The following is a 17,834-nucleotide window of genomic DNA, read 5'->3' as shown; positions in this document are numbered from 1 at the left end:
TAGGAGTAGAATTGCTAGGTCATATGGCAACTCCACGTTGAGTCTCCTGAGCAGGCAGTGGACTTTCCCAAAGCAGCTGCACTATCTGCATTCCCACCATCAGTGAATGAGGGTTCTTACTTCTTCAGATCCTGTGTGACATGTTTCCTTCCTTCCTTCCTTCCTCCCTCCCTCCCTCCCTCCTTCCTTTTCTTTCCTTCCTCCCTCCCTCCTTCCTTCCTTCCTTCATCTTCCTTCCTTCCTTCCTTCCTTCCTTCCTTCCTTCCTTCCTTCCTTCCTTCCTTCCTTCCTTCCTTCCCTCCCTCCCTCCCTCCCTCCCTCCTTCCTTCCTTCCTTCTTTCCTTCCCTCCCTCCTTCCCTTTCTTCCCTTCCTTCCTCCTTCCTTCCTTTCTCCCTTTCCCCCCTCCCTCCCTCCCTCCCTCCCTCCCTCCCTCCCTTCCCTCCTTCCTTTCTTCCTCCCTGCGTCCCGCCGTCCCTCCGTTCCTTCCCCTCCCTCCCTCCCTCCTCCCCTCCCTCCTCCCTCCCTCCTTCTTTTCTTCCTTCCTATTTTAGTCATCTTAATGTGTGAAGTTTCTCACTGTGATTTTGATTTAAATTTCCTTGATAGCTAATGAAGGTTAAGCATCTTTTTATTTGAGTATTATTTGTAAATTTTCTTGGAGAAATATCCAGATTTTTGCCCACTTTTAATTTGGTCATATTTTTGAGTTATTAATATTCTTTTATATATTCTAGATGCAGGTCCTTTATCAGATTTATGATTTCCAAATATTATTTCCCATTCTGTAGATCATATTCACTTCTTTGGGGGTGTCCAAATATAAATATAAACATTAATATAAATATAAATATAAATCCAAATAAACAGCCTAGCATAGACTTTCATTTAGAATTCATAACTTTGCATAGATTAACCTGTAAACCCTCTTAAATCATCTGAGATTTTATAAGGTTTATGTAACCATATCCTGAATTTGCTAACAGTTTAACAGGAAGGCTGGAACTCAGTTCCACCTCCTGTCATGCCTACGCCAGCTCTGACACCGATGAAGCCAGAGACGATTCTCAGGAACCCAGAATGTTTTGCAGGGCCAGAGGTTGATCTGGTTGAAATGGCCTGAGGCCCGATCAAGCAGCTTGGAAGACCCTTTTGTGACCTCCTCAAACTTTTCTCATTATACTCTTATTATAATAAAATCTCCTCCCAGAGGCAGAGTTTCTGCCAGTTTTGAACATGTCATGCTTATATAGGTGTGTTTTCTAACTGCACATAATGTTCCACTTGTCCAGAATGTTCTCATTTATACTTGATGATGAAGCTCACCTTGATGTTTATGAATGATTCCCTGAAAAAAAAAAAAATGAATCTGATTCTTTGTTTGAGGAACATTGTTTTTGGAAAGTGACTTCCAATATGTCTTTGCTTGCCAGCTCACAATAAGGTTCCTTCCTTCTCATAAAATCATCTGAGTTGGCCCTGGCCGGTTGGCTCAGCAGTAGAGCATCAGCTCAGCGTGGCTCAGCGTGTAGATGTCCCGGTTTTGATTCCCGGTCAGGGCACACAGGAGAAGTGCCTATCCGCTTCTCCACCCCTCCCCCTCTCCTTCCTCTCTATCTCTCTCTTCCCTTCCACAGCAAAGGCTCCATTGGAGCAAAGTTGGCCCGGGCGCTGAGGACGGCTTCATGGCTCCTCCGCAACGGAGCAACACCCCAGATGGGCAGAGCATCGCCCCCTGGTGGGTGTGCCGGGTGGATCCCAGTTGGGCTCATGCAGGAGTCTGACTGCCTCCCCGCTTGTAACTTCAGAAAAATAATAAAAAAAAATCATCTGAGTTGTCATTTGGTGGCAACTACTGAGTAATTAGACTCAATTCTGTTCAGTAACATTTTGAAGCACAAAAGTTTAAAATTTCTTTTTATTATTACAACAAACATTTATTTTTCATCCATGTTACAATCAGTGGCTATGGGCCAGCTGCTTTATCTCTGCTCCAAGTGTTTTCCCGTTCTGGCACCCAGGCTGAAGGAACAGCTCGAACTTGGGAAACAGTTCTTTTTTTTTTTTTTTTTTTACAGAGATAGAGAGAGAGTCAGAGAGAGGGATAGACAGGGACAGACAGACAGGAACGGAGAGAGATGAGAAGCATCAATCATCAGTTTTTTGTTGCAACACCTTAGTTGTCCATTAATTGCTTTCTCATATGTGCCTTGACCGCGGGCCTTCAGCAGACCGAGTAACCCCTTGCACGAGCCAGCGACCTTGGGTTCAAGCTGGTGAGCTTTTGCTCAAGCCAGATGAGCCCGCGCTCAGGCTGGTGACCTCGGGGTCTCGAACCTGGGTCCTCGGCATCCCAGTCTGACGCTCTATCCACTGCGCCACCGCCTGGTCAGGCGGGAAACAGTTCTTAGCAGCAGAGGGCAAACAGCCTGAGCCTCCCACGTCATGGCTCCTCAGGGGAGTGTCTCCTCCTCGGGAGATATGGTGGCTCCTGCAGGAAGTTACATGGCCCTGGATGAAGAGATACGAAACCCTCTAGGAAGGAGGAAGAAAATAACTGCAGACAGAAATACAGCCTGTGACAATGACTCAACATGCAAGAAAGATTCTCCATTTTAAAAAGGCACAAAAATAACCCTGGCCAGATAGCTCAGTTGTTTAGCGCATCGTACCAATACACAAAGGTTGCTGCTTCGATTCCTGGCCAGGGCACATACAGAAACAGACTGATGTTTCTGTCTCTCTGCCTTCCTCTCTCTCTAAAATCAGTAAAAGAAAGTTTTCTTAAAAAGGTACAAAATCCTAAAATGTTAAAAACTGAGGAAGAACGCAGAGTCCACTGTCACAGATCCTGCATGTTGCAAAGATCAGGAAAATTGGGAACATTTTTAGGGGTGCTGGAGGATCTCAGATTATAGGTCTTTACAGATGCCAGAGGCCAGAGTCTCTCTGGTTTTTAATGCCTTAAAATTACATGCATGGCTTGTATATATCTGCAGTTTAAGGGGTAGGCCTCCAACTACACAAAAGTTCAGAACCAGGTCACCAGATCCAGAGTCAATGTCCACAGGCCAGTGAATTTCTTCAGTCGGTTGCTATGGTAACTGTAACAGATGGTCCCTTCAGAGATGGAAGCTGATGGTTAACACAGCTCATAGTGAGTTCAAGTATCTCATGACCAAGTCACGCAGCTGTGTAACAATAGAGCAGAGTAAAGACTAGGTGGAGCTCAGCAATTTGACCAGAGAGGCCGCAGTTCAGGGTAGTAAGCAGCTCCTCCGCTGCTAGGAAGGACTGTCCCATTCATGACAGAAAGAGTGTTAGATTATAGGAGTACATCCAGCTGATTCAAGTATGCTGGATTCTAGACAGAGGAGGATGAGAGAAGAGATCAAGGAGGACTGGCTTCCGCAGCCTGGCTCAGTCCCTTTACCTTGTGCACCTTTCTCCCTCAGAGATAAATTCTGCAAAAAAAAAAAAAAAGGATCTACACAAACCAAAAATGTCAGGGCTTTTCCAAAGTCCCTGGGTGCTGCAGCACATGCAGCGGGAGCTCTTGGGAGGCACCTTTACCGTTCTGCCCTGTCCTCATACTTCTAAAGTGGACGTCTAAATCAGCAGGGCAGTGTTTCTGCTCAGAGTACAGCAAACGTCAGTACATGATCAACAAGCCTAGAGTCCTCGTGGACAGTAGAGGTGAAGTTCAACTGGGCATACGCTGGGCACAGAAGGAGCACAGGCCGGCCAGCTCAGCCTGCCTGCCTTGTCTTCTATGCTCAGCCGGGCTCCACGGGGGTTCCCAAAGCTGTGGCCATCCGGGAGCTCATCCTAGACCTCCTGAGGCTGGTTCTTCATCCTCCCCAGCAACGTCAGGGACCAGACTGCTGTCCTAACCTTGACACCCTGGGGCAAGGCCTCACTCCGCTTCTGCGCCTTCCTTTCTCTCAACTCCAGTTTCCTTCTATCTCTCTGTTCTGTTCGTTTCAGTTTGTCTACTTTAGTCCTCATCTCCAGAAGCTTGTTTTCTTTGGCATTTGTCTGCAGCCCCTCACTGCACCAGTTCACAGCCTCAGCAATGTTTTTCAGTTCCAGATGGCATAGGGCACCTCTTACGGTTGCTTTGAGGTGGCAGGATTTTAGCTGTCTGGCAGCCGTCACGTTACTGAGAGCACAACAGAATTGCCCAGACAGTACTGTGCTGCTGCCCTGTTGCTATAAAGGACAGCATTCCAGTCAGTCTGCACACTTCTTCTTTACGCCTTCAGTGCACCAATCCGAGCTTTTTAATAGTGTTTCTAAGTAATCTTCAAAAATAACTGACGGAACAGAAGCCAAGTCAGGACTCCCCATAGGATCAATTTCTGACGGCACTTTTTTCACAAATAGGGATTTTTTTTTTCCTTTTTCTTATTTATTTATTTATAATTGAGAGGCAGGGAAGCAGAGAGACATACTCCTGCATACGCCCCAACCTGCATCCACCCAGCAAGCTCCCTACAGGGCGATGCTCTGCCCATCTGGGGCCATTGCTCCATTACTCAGCAACCAAGCTATATATTTTAGCACCTGAGGCAGAGGCCAAGGAGCCATCCTCAGCACTTACCCAGGGTCAACTTTCACCAACAAAGCCATGGCTGCAGGAGAGAAAGAGAGAGAGAGAGAGAGAGAGAGAGAGAGAGAGAGAGAGAGAGAGGAGACGAGGGGGAGGGGTGGAGAAGCAGATGGTCGCTTCTCCTGTGTGCCCTGACCAGGCATCGGACCTGGGACTTCCACACACTGGGCCAACACTCTACTGCTGAGCCGACCGGCCAGGGCCAAATAGAGGTGTCTTTTAAAATTCCTCCTCCTGATGGTCTTTGTGGAAGCTGCCGCAGTACCGCTGGGTCCGAGGTGTTCCCAGGAACATGTTCAAGGCATTGTCAGAGGTGGCCTCCAGCTCAGGCTGCTCCATTACAACTTCTTTGCCCTCCTGCTACCAAGTCCCAATTTTTTCAGTCTCTAATTTATATATCTTTTTTTTTTTTTTTTGGTGACAGAGACAGGGAGTCAGAGAGAAGGACAGATAGGCACAGACAGACAGGAATGGAGAAAGATGAGAAGCATCAATTCTTCATTGTGGCTCCTTTTAGTTGTTCACTGACTGCTTTCTCATATGTGCCTTGACCAAGGGGGCTACAGCAGAGTGAGTGACCCTTTGCTCAAGCCAGCGACATTGGGTTCAAGCCAGAAAACTTGGGCTTCAAGCCAGCGACTTTTGGGCTCAAACCAGTGACCATGTGGTCAGTGTATGATCCCACACTCAAGCCAGACACCGTGCACTCAAGCTGGATGAGCCCGTGCTCAAGCCAGTGACCTCAAGGTTTCGAACCTGGGTCCTCCACATCCTAGTCCAACGCTCTGTGCACTACACCACCACCTGGTCAGGCTATATATCTTTTTTTGTTGCTGTGCTTTTGGTATCATCTCAAAACCATTGCCTAATCCAAGGTTATAAAGAGAACGCCCCCCCCCCCCACCGCGTTTTTAGACAGGTGAAGGAGGAGAGAGATGAGAAGCATCAATTTGTAGTTGCTTCACTTTGGTTGTGTTTTTATTGATTGCTCTCTCATATGAGCCTTGACCAGGGGCTTCCAGATGAGCCAGTGACCCCTTGCTCAAGCCTGTGACCTTGCAATCATCGACATGACTTCATGCTCAAGCCGACAAACCTGTGCTCTAGCCAGCAATCTAGGTGTTTCAAACCAGGGCCCTCAGCGTCCCTGGCCAACAATCAATCCACTGCTCCACCACCAGTCAGGCCCTATATTTTCTTTTAATAGTTATATAGTTTTAGTTCTTGCACTTACGCCTTTGATCCATTTTTGTATGTGCTGTGAAATAGGGATTCAACTTCATTCTTTTGCATATGGATATCCAGTTGCCAGTACCATTTGTTGAAAAAGATTATTCTCTATCGAATTGCCTTGGCAATTCAATTGTTGCAAATCAATTGACTATAAGTATGAGGGTGTATTTCTAAACTCCATTTTATTCCAAGTATATGTCTATCCTGTGCCAGTGCCAACTTTGCTTCCTTTCTCAAGACTGTCCCAGCTATTCTGGATCCCTTGAATTTACATATGAATTTTAGAATCAGCTTTTTAGTTTCTGTAAAGAAGCCAGGAGGAATTCTGATGAGGATTGCATTGAATCTGCAGATCAGTTTGGGGATTGCTATTTTAACAATTTTAAGTCTTATCCATGAAAATCGAATGTCTTTCCATTTATTTAGGCCAGGGGTCCCCAAACTACGGCCTGCGGGCTGCATGCGGCCCCCTGAGGCCATTTATCCGGCCCCACTGCACTTCTGGAAGGGGCATCTCTTTCATTGGTGGTCAGTGAGAGAGAGAGAGAGAGAAGACGAGGGGGAGGGATGGAGAAGCAGATGGTCGCTTCTCCTGTGTGCCCTGATCAGGCATTGAACCTGGGACTTCCACACGCTGGGCCAACACTCTACTGCTGAGCCAACCAGCCAGGGACAAAGCGCGGCGTGGCTCACGTTCAGTACTACTTCCAGTGACGGGGGACGCACACATCACGGCTCCGGAAGAGTGTCATATCACTTCTTATGGCTAGCAGTGACAAATATGGAACCGGACATTGACCATCTCATTAGCCAAAAGCAGGCCCATAGTTCCCATTGAAATACTGGTCAGTTTGTTGATTTAAATTTACTTGTTCTTTATTTTAAATATTGTATTGATATTTGTTCCCATTTTGGGTTTTTTACTTTAAAGTAAGATATGTGCAATGTGCATAGGGATTTGTTCATAGTTTTTTTTTTTTTTTTTTGCATTTTTCTGAAGCTGGAAACAGGGAGAGACAGTCAGACAGACTCCCGCATGCGCCCGACCGGGATCCACCCGGCACGCCCACCATGGGGCGACGCTCTGCCCACCAGGGGGCGATGCTCTGCCCATCCTGGGCGTCGCCATGTTGCGACCAGAGCCACTCTAGCGCCTGGGGCAGAGGCCACAGAGCCATCCCCAGCGCCCGGGCCATCTTTGCTCCAATGGAGCCTTGGCTGCGGGAGAGGAAGAGAGAGACAGAGAGGAAGGCGTGGCGGAGGGGTGGAGAAGCAAATGGGCACTTCTCCTATGTGCCCTGGCCGGGAATCGAACCCGGGTCCTCCGCACGCTAGGCCGACGCTCTACCGCTGAGCCAACCGGCCAGGGCCCGGTTTGTTTGTTTTTTTATAGTCCAGCCCTCCAATGGTCTGAGGGACAGTGAACTGGCTCCCTGTGTAAAAAGTTTGGGGACCCCTGATTTAGACCTTCCTTAATGTCTTCTAACAATATTTATAGTTTTCAGAGTAAGTTTTATACTTATTTTATTAGATTTGTTCCTAAGTATTTTATGCTTCTTGATGCTATTACAAATGAAACTGTTTCCTTAATTTCATTGCAATTTGTATCAGTTGGTTATTGCTGCTGTAACAAATTACTACAAACTCAGTGACTTAACACAAATTTATTATCTTACAGTGTGGAAGGTCAGAAGTCTGAAACGAGTCTCACTGAGCCGAAATCAAGGTGTCAGCAGGGTTGCATTCCTTCTAGGGGAAAATTCACTTCCTTATCTTTTCTAGCTTCTAGAGGCTGCCTGTAGTCCTTGCCTCGTGGCCCCTTCCTCTAGCTTCAAAAGCCAGCAATGACATCACTTTGAGCTCTACTTCCTCCACCTCTCCTCTGACTCTGACTCTCCCTTCTGCTTTCAGTCATGAAGATCCTTGTGATTACGCTGAACCCATCTGGATAATCCAGGGTTATCTCCCATCTCATATCCTAAATTAATCACATCTGCCAAGTCCCTTTTGCCATGCGAGATAATGTAGTCACAGGTTCTGGAGATTAGGACAGGGACATCTTTGAAAGGCTTCAATTCTGCCTACCACACAAGTGTATAGAAATACATCTGATTTTGTATATTGATCTTGTATCCTGCAACCTTTCTGAACTCATTCATTAGTTCTAATACTAGTTTGTTAGTTTAGGATTTTCTATACACAAGATCATGTCATCTAGTTGTACAGGAAGAAAAAGAGATAGTTCTACTTCTTCCTTTCCAGCCTGCATGCCTATTAGTTCATTCTCACACTTAATATTTTGGCTAGAACCTCTGATACAATATTGAATAGAACAGCCAAGAGTGGACATTCGTATCTTGTTCCTTACTTTGGAGGAAGGTTTTCAGTCTTTCACCATTAAGTATAATGTTAGGTGAAGGGTTTTTGTAGATGCCCTCTTTCAGACTGAGGAAGGTTCTTTCTGTTCCTGGTTTCCTGAGTGCTTTCATCATGAAGGATTGTTAAATTGTGTCAAATGCTTATTCTGTACCTGATGATAGGGTTTTTTGGCCTTTGTACTATGGATATGGTGTACTGCATTAATTGATTTCCAGATGTTTAATTAACTTTGCATTCCTGGAATAAATTTCACTTGGTCATGGTGTAAAATTCTTTCTTTCTTTCTTTCTTTCTTTCTTTCTTTCTTTCTTTCTTTCTTTCTTTCTTTCTTTCCTTTTTTTACAGGGACAGAGAGAGAGTCAGAGAGAGGAATAGATAGGGACAGACAGGAACAGAGAGAGATGAGAAGCATCAATCATCGGTTTTTCGTTGCGACACCTTAGTTGTTCATTGATTGCTTTCTCATATGTGCCTTGACCGTGGGGCTACAGCAGACCAAGTAACCCCTTGCTCGAGCCAGTGACCTTGGGTCCAAGCTGGTGAGCTTTTTGCTCAAGCCAGATGAGCCCGCGCTCAAGCTGGTGACTTTGGGGTCTCGAACCTGGGTCCTCTGCATCCCAGTCCAACGCTCTATCCACAACACCACCTGGTCAGGCTAAAATTCTTTATATGCTGCTAAATTTGGTTTGCCCATACTTTGTTGAGCACTTTGCATCTATATTCACAAGACTTTTGTCTGCAGTGTATATTTTTTTTTTGAAAATTTATTTATTGATTTGAGAAAGAGAGAGAGAGAGAGAAAGACAGAAGTATCAATCTGCTCCTGTATGTGCTCTGACCAGGGATCAAACACTCAACCTTTGTGACGCTCTAACCAACTGAGCTATCGGGCCAATGCTGCAGTGTATTTTTTTTTTTTTTGTATTTTTCTGAAGTTGGAAACGGGGAGGTAGTCAGACAGACTTCTGCATGCGCCTGACCGGGATCCACCCGGCATGCCCATCAGGGGGCAATGCTCTGCCCATCTGGGATGTCGCTCTGTTGCAACCAGAGCCATTCTAGCACCTGAGGCAGAGGCCACAGAGCCATCCTCAGCACCCGGGCCAACTTTGCTCCAATGGAGCCTTGGCTGCGGGAGGGGGAGAGAGAGACAGAGAGGAAGGAGAGGGAGGAGGGGTGGAGAAGCAGATGGGCGCTTCTCCTGTGTGCCCTGGCCGGGAATCAAACCCGGTACTCCTGCACACCAGGCCGACGCTCTACTGCTGAGCCAACCGGCCAGGTGCAATGTATTTTTTAACAGCTACATCTTGTTTTGGTATCAGGGTAATACCTACTTCATATAATGCAATTCCTGCTCTTTGATTTTTTGGAAGGATTTGGTATTGATTCTTCTTTACATGTTTGGTATTCATTTTTATACAGTTGTATATATATATTAATCATTTCCTTTATGCCTTTTGTGTTTGGTTAATATATTTCCTATATCACTTCTGATTATTTAAAGTAGCCTTTTAAAATTATTACATTTACTTCTACAGTCTAAGTCATATAAGGATGTAAAGTATAAATCTAAATTTATATTTTAAAACATAATTGACACAACTTTTGAGTATCCATTCCCAACTACTTTGGAAGGGTTCCTTTGTCATAAATTTCTGTGTGTACATGGGACTGTTTCTAACCTCTCTTTTATTTCATTAATTTATTCATCTATTACAGCTACATTCAATACCATACTAATTTAATCTCTATATTGTGTTTTGACCTAAAATGCCTTGGCTTTTCTTGAACATTTTCTCTTCTAGATGAATTTTTAAATTATCTTTATCAAATTCCACAATACTTTCTATTAGGACTTTTTGTTGCCATTGCATTGAATTCGTTGATTCATCTGGGAAGAACTGACAGCTTTACAAAATTGAATCTTCCCATCCAGGGACATATATTTTCCCCCTTTTTCTTGGGTTATATGAAGTTTTAGAATTTTCTTCATTTAGATCTTATACATGTAGTTTGCTTTATTTGGTTTATTCATAGCATTAACAGTTGTTGTGGATAGAATCATTTTTCCTACTATATTTTTAAAAATTTGTCTTTAATTGATTTTTAGAGAGAAAGGAAGACACAGATAGAGAGAAACATCGATTTGTTGCTCCACCTACCCATGCATTCACTGGTTGGTTCTTGTATGTGTTCCAACTGGGAATCAAACCCACAACCCTGGCATATCAGGACAATGCTCCAACTGAGCCACTAGACCAATTTTCTAATTGGTTATTGATGATACATAGAAAAGTTATTGATTCCTGTATGCTATCTGGTATCCAGCAATCTTACTGAACTCATTAGTTTTCAATTAGTCTGTCAGTTTATTGTCTTAACTTTTCTAGGTACACTGGAAAATAATTAGTTTTACTAAATTTACCCCAATAGTTTAAGTCTACTTTCTTTATCATGCCTTATTGCATTGTCTTTTATAGAATATTTTTTATTTTATTTTATTTTTTTACAGAGACAGAGAGAGAGTCAGAGGGATAGACAGGGACAGACAGACAGGAATGGAGACAGATGAGAAGCATCAATCATTAGTTTTTCGTTACATGTTGCAACTTCTTAGTTGTTCATTGATTGCTTTCTCATACGTGCCTTGACTGCGGGCCTTCAGCAGACCGAGTAACCCCTTGCTGGAGCCAGCGACCCTGGGTCCAAGCTGATGAGTTTTTGCTCAAACCAGATGAGCCCATGCTCAAGCTGGCGACCTCGGGTTCTCGAACCTGGGCCCTCTACATCCCAGTCCAATGCTCTATCCACTGCGCCACCACCTGGTCAGGCTTTTACAGAATATTTAATGTTTGTGGTAGTAATGATTTCTCTTTTCTTGTCCCTCATTTAAATGAGAATGCTTCTAATATTTCTTCATTAGTATGATGCTTACTGTAGGCTTTTGGGACATAGCCTTTTTGAATTAAGTAAGTTTCCTTCTGTTTCTTGTTTGCTTCTAAAATTTTTATTTGTTCCTTTTAAAAGAAGTAAATACTAAATTTCATTGCATGCCTTTGGGGAAAGGGTATTTCTTAAAAAAGATTTTTTTTATTGGCTCTCTTAATGCACATAACCAAATTAGTGGGGTTTTTTTCTAATATTGAACCAATCTTGAATCCCTAGGAAAAACCCTACTTAATAAGGACATGTCAATATTTTTAATATATTACTGCAATCAACTTGCTCATATAGTCTCTATAAAAGCTATATCTGTATTCAGTAAGATTCACTTAGGGTTTTTTCTATTTATATTATTCTTAGTTTTTTTGGTGTTGTTTATTGGATTTTTGTTTGTCTCTTTTTGCTATCAGGGTTTTACTAACCTCAATAAATAAATTGGGATGCTTTCTAACTTTTCTCTGGAGAAGCTTTTATCTTCAATGTTTGACAGAATATACTTATTTAAGTGGGCCATATGTCTTAAGAGTAGTTATTTTACTGTCTTTTTATTTTCCTTATTGTTGTTGGTTTGATTAGCTTTTCTACTAGAATAAATTTCAGTATTTTGTGTTTTCTTTAAAGTATTCATTTAAATTTTAAATTTTATTAATAAATTATATGTCAAATTTTGCTTTTCATTCTAAAATTTTATTTGTAGTTTTGTTTCCTTTTCATTCTTAATGATATTTTCAAATGTCTTCCCCTTTTTTCATCTTTACACTAAAGGTCTGACTGCTTTATGCATCTTTCCAAATAACAGGCTTCTACCAATCAGTTTTATCTGATTGGTAGAACTTAATTGTTATTTTAACAGCAATAGAAATGTACTGGTTTGTATGTTTTAAAGCTTCTTAAATTGGATGCTTGGTTAGTTTACTTTTAATCTGTCTTTTTTCCTAATAAATGTATTTGTGGTTATAAAATATCCTCTGTGAACTGTTAGTCTACCCCATGGATTTTGATATGCAATGTTCTCATGTTGTCATTAATTTCTAAATAAACTGAAACTTTATATTGTTTTACTTTGTAACCTAAGAGCTATTTAGAAGGGCATGCATTTTGCATTGTGGTCTTCACTGATTTAATCTCATTTGCTTTTATTTTTAAATGATTTTTCTTCATTTTAGATCCACCAATGGATTCCATCTTTTCTTTTTTTTAATTGATTTTTAGATAGAGGAGGGAGAGAGAGAGAGAGAGAGAGAGAGAGAAAGAGAGAGAGAGAAGGAAAGAAGGAAGGAAGGAAGGAGGGAAAGGAGGAAAGGAAAGAAAGGAACGGAAGAAAGGAAGAAGGAAGGAAGGAAGGAAGGAAGGAAGGAAGGAAGGAAGGAAGGAAGGAAGGAAGAAAGAAAGAAAGAAAGAAAGAAAGAAAGAAAGAAAGAAAGAAAGAAAGAAAGAAAGAAAGAAACATCAACTCATAGTAGTTGCTTCCCGTATGTTCCTTGACCGGGCAAACCCAGGGTTTTGAACCTGTGACCTCAGCATTCCAGGTCAATGCTTTATACACTGTGCCACCACAGGTCAGTCCCCATCTTGTTTTCTAGTGCTGTTTCAGACTGCAGTATATATATGTATATTTCCTATGGTTTCTAGGGTCAGGAGCAAGGGGCAGGGAAGCCGGCACACGTACTCAGTGCACCAGCAGCATGATCTCATCTCCCCCAGTACTTTATTCAGGTGAGAGATTCCAGAGTCATGTTTAAACCTAATGAGAATGATCCAGAAGAGAGAGAGAGACTGATACTGTCAGAAAAGAGAGACTCTTAAATGGAAGTCCTTAGAAAGGAGACAAGTAATGCAATGATAAGCCCAAGTGGAGGAAACTGGCCTAAGATAAAGAAGGGATGCTTCCTTCATTGCAACAGAGGAAAGGAGACAGATGATGGGTCTGGATGCACCCTAGTATTTTTCAAGCCATATGCTCCCCACTTTAACAAATGTTTTTTTTTGTGTATGTGTGATATTTTCCTGGATTTCTCCTCTGTTACTTGGTCCTTCATTAAACACAAACAAAAATGTTACTATTAAAACATACTGTTGACAAAGTTCAAATAGTTCAGAATTGCTCTACACCAGTGGTAGTCAACCTGGTCCCTACCGCCCACTAGTGGGCATTCCAGCTCTCATGGTGGGCGGTAGTGGAGCAACCAAAGTATAAATAAAAAGATAGATTTAACTATAGTAAGTTGTTTTATAAAGATTTATTCTGAGCCCTGGCCGGTTGGCTCAGTGGTAGAGCGTCGGCCTGGCGTGCAGAAGTCCTGGGTTCGATTCCCAGCCAGGGCACACAGAAGAAGCGCCAATCTGCTTCTCCACTCCTCCCCCTCTCCTTCCTCTCTGTCTCTCTCTTCCCCTCCCGCAGCCGAGGCTCCACTGGAGCAAAGATGGCCCGGGTGCTGAGGATGGCTACTTGGCCTCTGCCCCAGGCGCTAGAGTGGCTCTGGTCACAACAGAGCGACGCCCTGGAGGGGCAGAGCATCGCCTCCTGGTGGGCAGAGCGTCGCCCCCTGGTGGGCGTGCCGGGTGGATCCCGGTCGGGCACATGCGGGAGTCTGTCTGACTGTCTCTCCCTGTTTCCGGCTTCAGAAAAATACAGAAAAATAAAAATAAATAAAATTAAAAATTAAAAAAAGATTTATTCTGCCAAACTTCACAAAAATCCGACATAAAGTACTTGGTAAGTAATTATTATTATATGCTTTAACTTGCTGTAATTCTGCTTTATAAATTTTATAAAGTAAAGTTACTTCCCTACTTTATAAATCACCATGACTGTGGAACCGGTGGGCGGTTAGAGAATTTTACTACAACAGAGATACAAAAGTGGGCGGTAGGTATAAAAAGGTTGACTCCCCCTGCTCTACACTTTGTAGTCACTTCCTATTTGTGAGTTTCTTGTAGAAACTTCCAAAAACTAGGTCTTGTCTAATTTGTATTTGCACCAAAACCCACAGTCAACAGGACTCAATTCAGTGATTTTCTGAGTTATATCTAATTAGTTATATTAGATATCCCTGGGATATCTTCTCAAGTCTGCTGTGCTAGCCCTAGGTCTGTCTTCTAGCATCTGCCACTGGGACTGCTGCTGTCATCTCTCCACTGCCATTTTCCTCTTTCTTTTATCTCTAGTCCTTCCTCTCTGATTCCCTCAGAACTGTTTGTCTAATACACAGACCTAACTATGCCGTTATTCTTACATAAGAAATTAATTTCTGGAGAATGAAGTCCAAACTGCTCATCATAACCTTCAAAGTCCTTTACCTTTCTAGAGGTAGATCCTCACCTACCTTTCTAGAACCCACAATGCCCACTGAGTAAAATAGCCTGTGGAGTTTAAATTGACCACAGGCTAAATAAAATGCAGTTCCGCTGTGCAGAATAGATACTATGAGAGCAGAAAAAAGGGGAAAAGAAAGGAGGGTTTATTTCACCCGCTAAATAAGAAAGTCTGGGACTGGCCAAAACAAGACAACCAGCTGTCCCAACAGTTACAAGAAAAACCACAATGGCACAAAGTGGGAGTCTTGAGACCCTGTGTGCTGATTATAATATCAAGGGAGGAGAGCTGTGAAACTTACAGCTAAAAATATATAACCCTTAAAACCCCAACAGGTGGGAGCTCAGATGAACTGAGTTGCCCACTTGTGCTTTGTGCCAAGTGTATTCCTCTAATAAACTACCTACTTTGCTTGAATGCTACATACACCCTGTCTCACACCTGAATTCTTTCTTGCAAGCGTTACATGAACTGAAGAGGGGGATGACCCCTTGGACTTGGGGCTTCTCTGGTGACATCTTTTCCGGTGCCATCACTTAGATTGCTGCTTGGACCTCTTTGATTCCAGCCAATAAATCACAGTGAGTTAAGTGCCTTTCAGGGACTTTTATACTTCTGCTTGTTGAGTTTCTATAAATGGGAGGAATAGTGCAGTTATGTTAATTCAATTGGACAATGTGTATCTACAGGATCACACTTGCAGAGAGAAATAATAATAGTTCATAATGAGTGCTCAAGTGTGCCAGGGCTCCAAAGATTGAGAGGCACTTCCTTCCTTTGGTCCAGGGTTTGGACGTTTTCATGCAAGTGAGAACCCAGCAGAGTTGTCTGGGACTATTCCCAAGATGTGCAGGGGCCTCATAGGGACTTCTGATTGTAATTAGCATCTTTGGCTCATCCAGGGATGCATACATAGACTGATAATCCCACCTGACTGGTGGAGGAGCATGGATAGAGCATTAACCTGGTATGCTGAGGTCTCAGGTGAGTTTGGGCTCATCAGCTTGAGCATAGGGTTGCCAGCTTGAGTGCAGGGTCACTAGCTTGAAGCCCAAGGTTGCTAGTTTGAGCCCAAAGTTTGCTGGCTTGAGCCTAAAGGTCGCGGGCTTGAGGAAGGGGTCACTGGATTTGCTTGAGCCCCCCAGTTAAGGCACATATGAGAAGCAATCAATGACCAACTAAACTGAAGCAACTATGAGTTGATGCTTCTTGCTATCTCTCCTCCCTCCCTCCCTCCCTCCCTGCCTCCCTCCCTGCCTCCCTCCCTCCCTCCCTCCCTCTCTCTCCCTTATAGGACCTCTGAGCCCTCCCGGATATGTTAGACATACAGAAGAGAAACTGAGACACATAAGAGAGCAAGGATTATCAGAGGGGTGATGGTCTCTGGGAGCCCTGCTCAGAAGCAGCAGCATACTTAGATCCACTATACACCTAGATCTACTACACCAAAATCTTAGTCTTTCTGTCTGTAAGCATGGCCTCCAACAGAATAAGTTTAAGCCATAAATCAGCTACCGAATTGCTGTACCTTTCCTCCCAGCTTGGCTTTTAGCAGCTTTATTTATATTTACATCCACCCTGTAGGATGTGCAAGCAGAGATGTTGTTGTGTTCGTTAGGCTGCAACAAGGAGGCCCCAAAAGGGACCTCATATATTTCTAAAATATTACCTAACTTTGGATGAGAAGATTCCCTATTCAGCTTGCCTATGTTTATACTGTCAGGACAAGCATTGGGCAGAGGCCGTTAACTGGCAGCTACTGCTCCTAGGTGGCCAGCAACACCCAAAGGGTAAATTGAAGCAAAAATTATCAGACTGTTTACCCAGCTATTCAGTACTCTTTATTTCACCCCATTAAATGGGAAGATGGTCCTGCCCCAGTTATGGAACAAGTGAGATGTGAGGACCTCCTTCATGTATTTACATAAAGCCTGAGTGTCAAATTTTCAGACTCATCGACAACTTGTCACGTATTTTGTGAAAGCTGATCGGCACAGTAGAAGGTGTTGTTGGCTTTGCCATGAAAAACATTACCAAGACTTGGGAAATACTGGGACCTTGCCCATATGGGTACGGACAAAGGAAGAACTGCCAATACTGTTCAGGTGCTTATCATGTATGCAGCCCAAGACCAGTGGGACTGGGAATGTGAAAGAAGATGGCAGGTTTCAGACACTCTAGTGGACATTTATACTGAATAGCAAACTTTCTGGAAGGACTGAAGACAATGCAGGCAACACAGGCATTTCCCTCCTTGCACTGATGAGTGGGAAAAAAATGATTACAATTTCTATTGCAATAAGAAATCTGGCAGGAAACACGAGTCAACCGTTGGTGGGGCTGTTATTTGCTTCAGACTGGGGTGTATCCTGAAGGAGTTAAAGTTCCTTTTAAAGGCCCTCTGCAGGGAAGCTGGAGATGGAGGTCAAGAAGGTAGAATTCCATTATAAGAATAAAGACATAAAGGAAGCCCAGGAAGTTCTGGGCTGTGATTAGGGCTACACAGTAAGGCTAATTGTGGAAACATGTCCGAGAGGGGCCATCTTCTGCAGATGATATATAAAACATGCAGAGAGAAATCTAAGATGATCAATCTCTCCCATGAGCTCCTCTTCTTTCTTTCAGAGGGGAAATCAAGGCTCAGTACCACAAAATAGGCCTCTGGGGCACATCCTTAAGACTTGGAATAAGTCTGACCCACAAACCTTAAAGAAAAGATGTTTGATATTTTCCTTAAATACAGCATAGCCTCAATATAAATTAGGAGATAGGAAGTTTGGCCTAAAAATGCAAGTTTAAATGATAACGCTATCTTACAGCTAGATCTATTCTGTAGATGAGGATAATGGACAGAGGTGCTATATGTGCAGGACTTTATGGAACTAAGAAATGACCCTGGGATGTATCTTGGTGGTCATAAATGAAAAGGAACCTAACCCTAGAAATATGGGAAAAGATTCTATGCCCCCATCTAAGGTACTGCAGGAGCCAGTGGTCCCCTCAACCCTGGAACCAGCACCACCACATACAGAATCTGAAGACCTTGGGAAGATGGGGCAACTGAGCCTAAAAGAGAATACAGACCACCCGCTAGAGCAGCACCCTCTCAGCTCTTCCCCTGTGGGAATCATTTGGGACAGTAAGGCTCCAGGTCCCTTTCACCATGCAGGAGTTAATAAACAAATACAGATTAGGTAGCTTCACAAATGATCCCAGTAAATCTATAAATGAATAAAGAAAACTCCCTTAACCTTTTATGTGCCCTGGCAGGATGTTAATCTGGTTCTCCAGGAGGCTTTAGCAACTTCTGAAGGTAAAAGCATTAAAGGAAGGCAACAGCTTACGCCAGTGAG

The 17,834-nt window shown here is 43.4% G+C and overlaps 1 pseudogene; it reads right to left on the bottom strand.

The window, feature by feature from the left end:
* Positions 1 to 3,633: 3,633 nt before the first annotated feature.
* Positions 3,634 to 4,949, bottom strand: LOC136315068 (tetratricopeptide repeat protein 4 pseudogene; annotated as a pseudogene).
* Positions 4,950 to 17,834: the final 12,885 nt, after the last annotated feature.

This window comes from Saccopteryx bilineata, chromosome 11 (assembly GCF_036850765.1).
Source record: "Saccopteryx bilineata isolate mSacBil1 chromosome 11, mSacBil1_pri_phased_curated, whole genome shotgun sequence".
NCBI classification, from domain to species: domain Eukaryota; kingdom Metazoa; phylum Chordata; class Mammalia; order Chiroptera; family Emballonuridae; genus Saccopteryx; species Saccopteryx bilineata.
The sequence above is the reverse complement of the archived record's forward strand: the minus strand, read 5'-3'. Positions and strand labels throughout refer to the sequence as shown.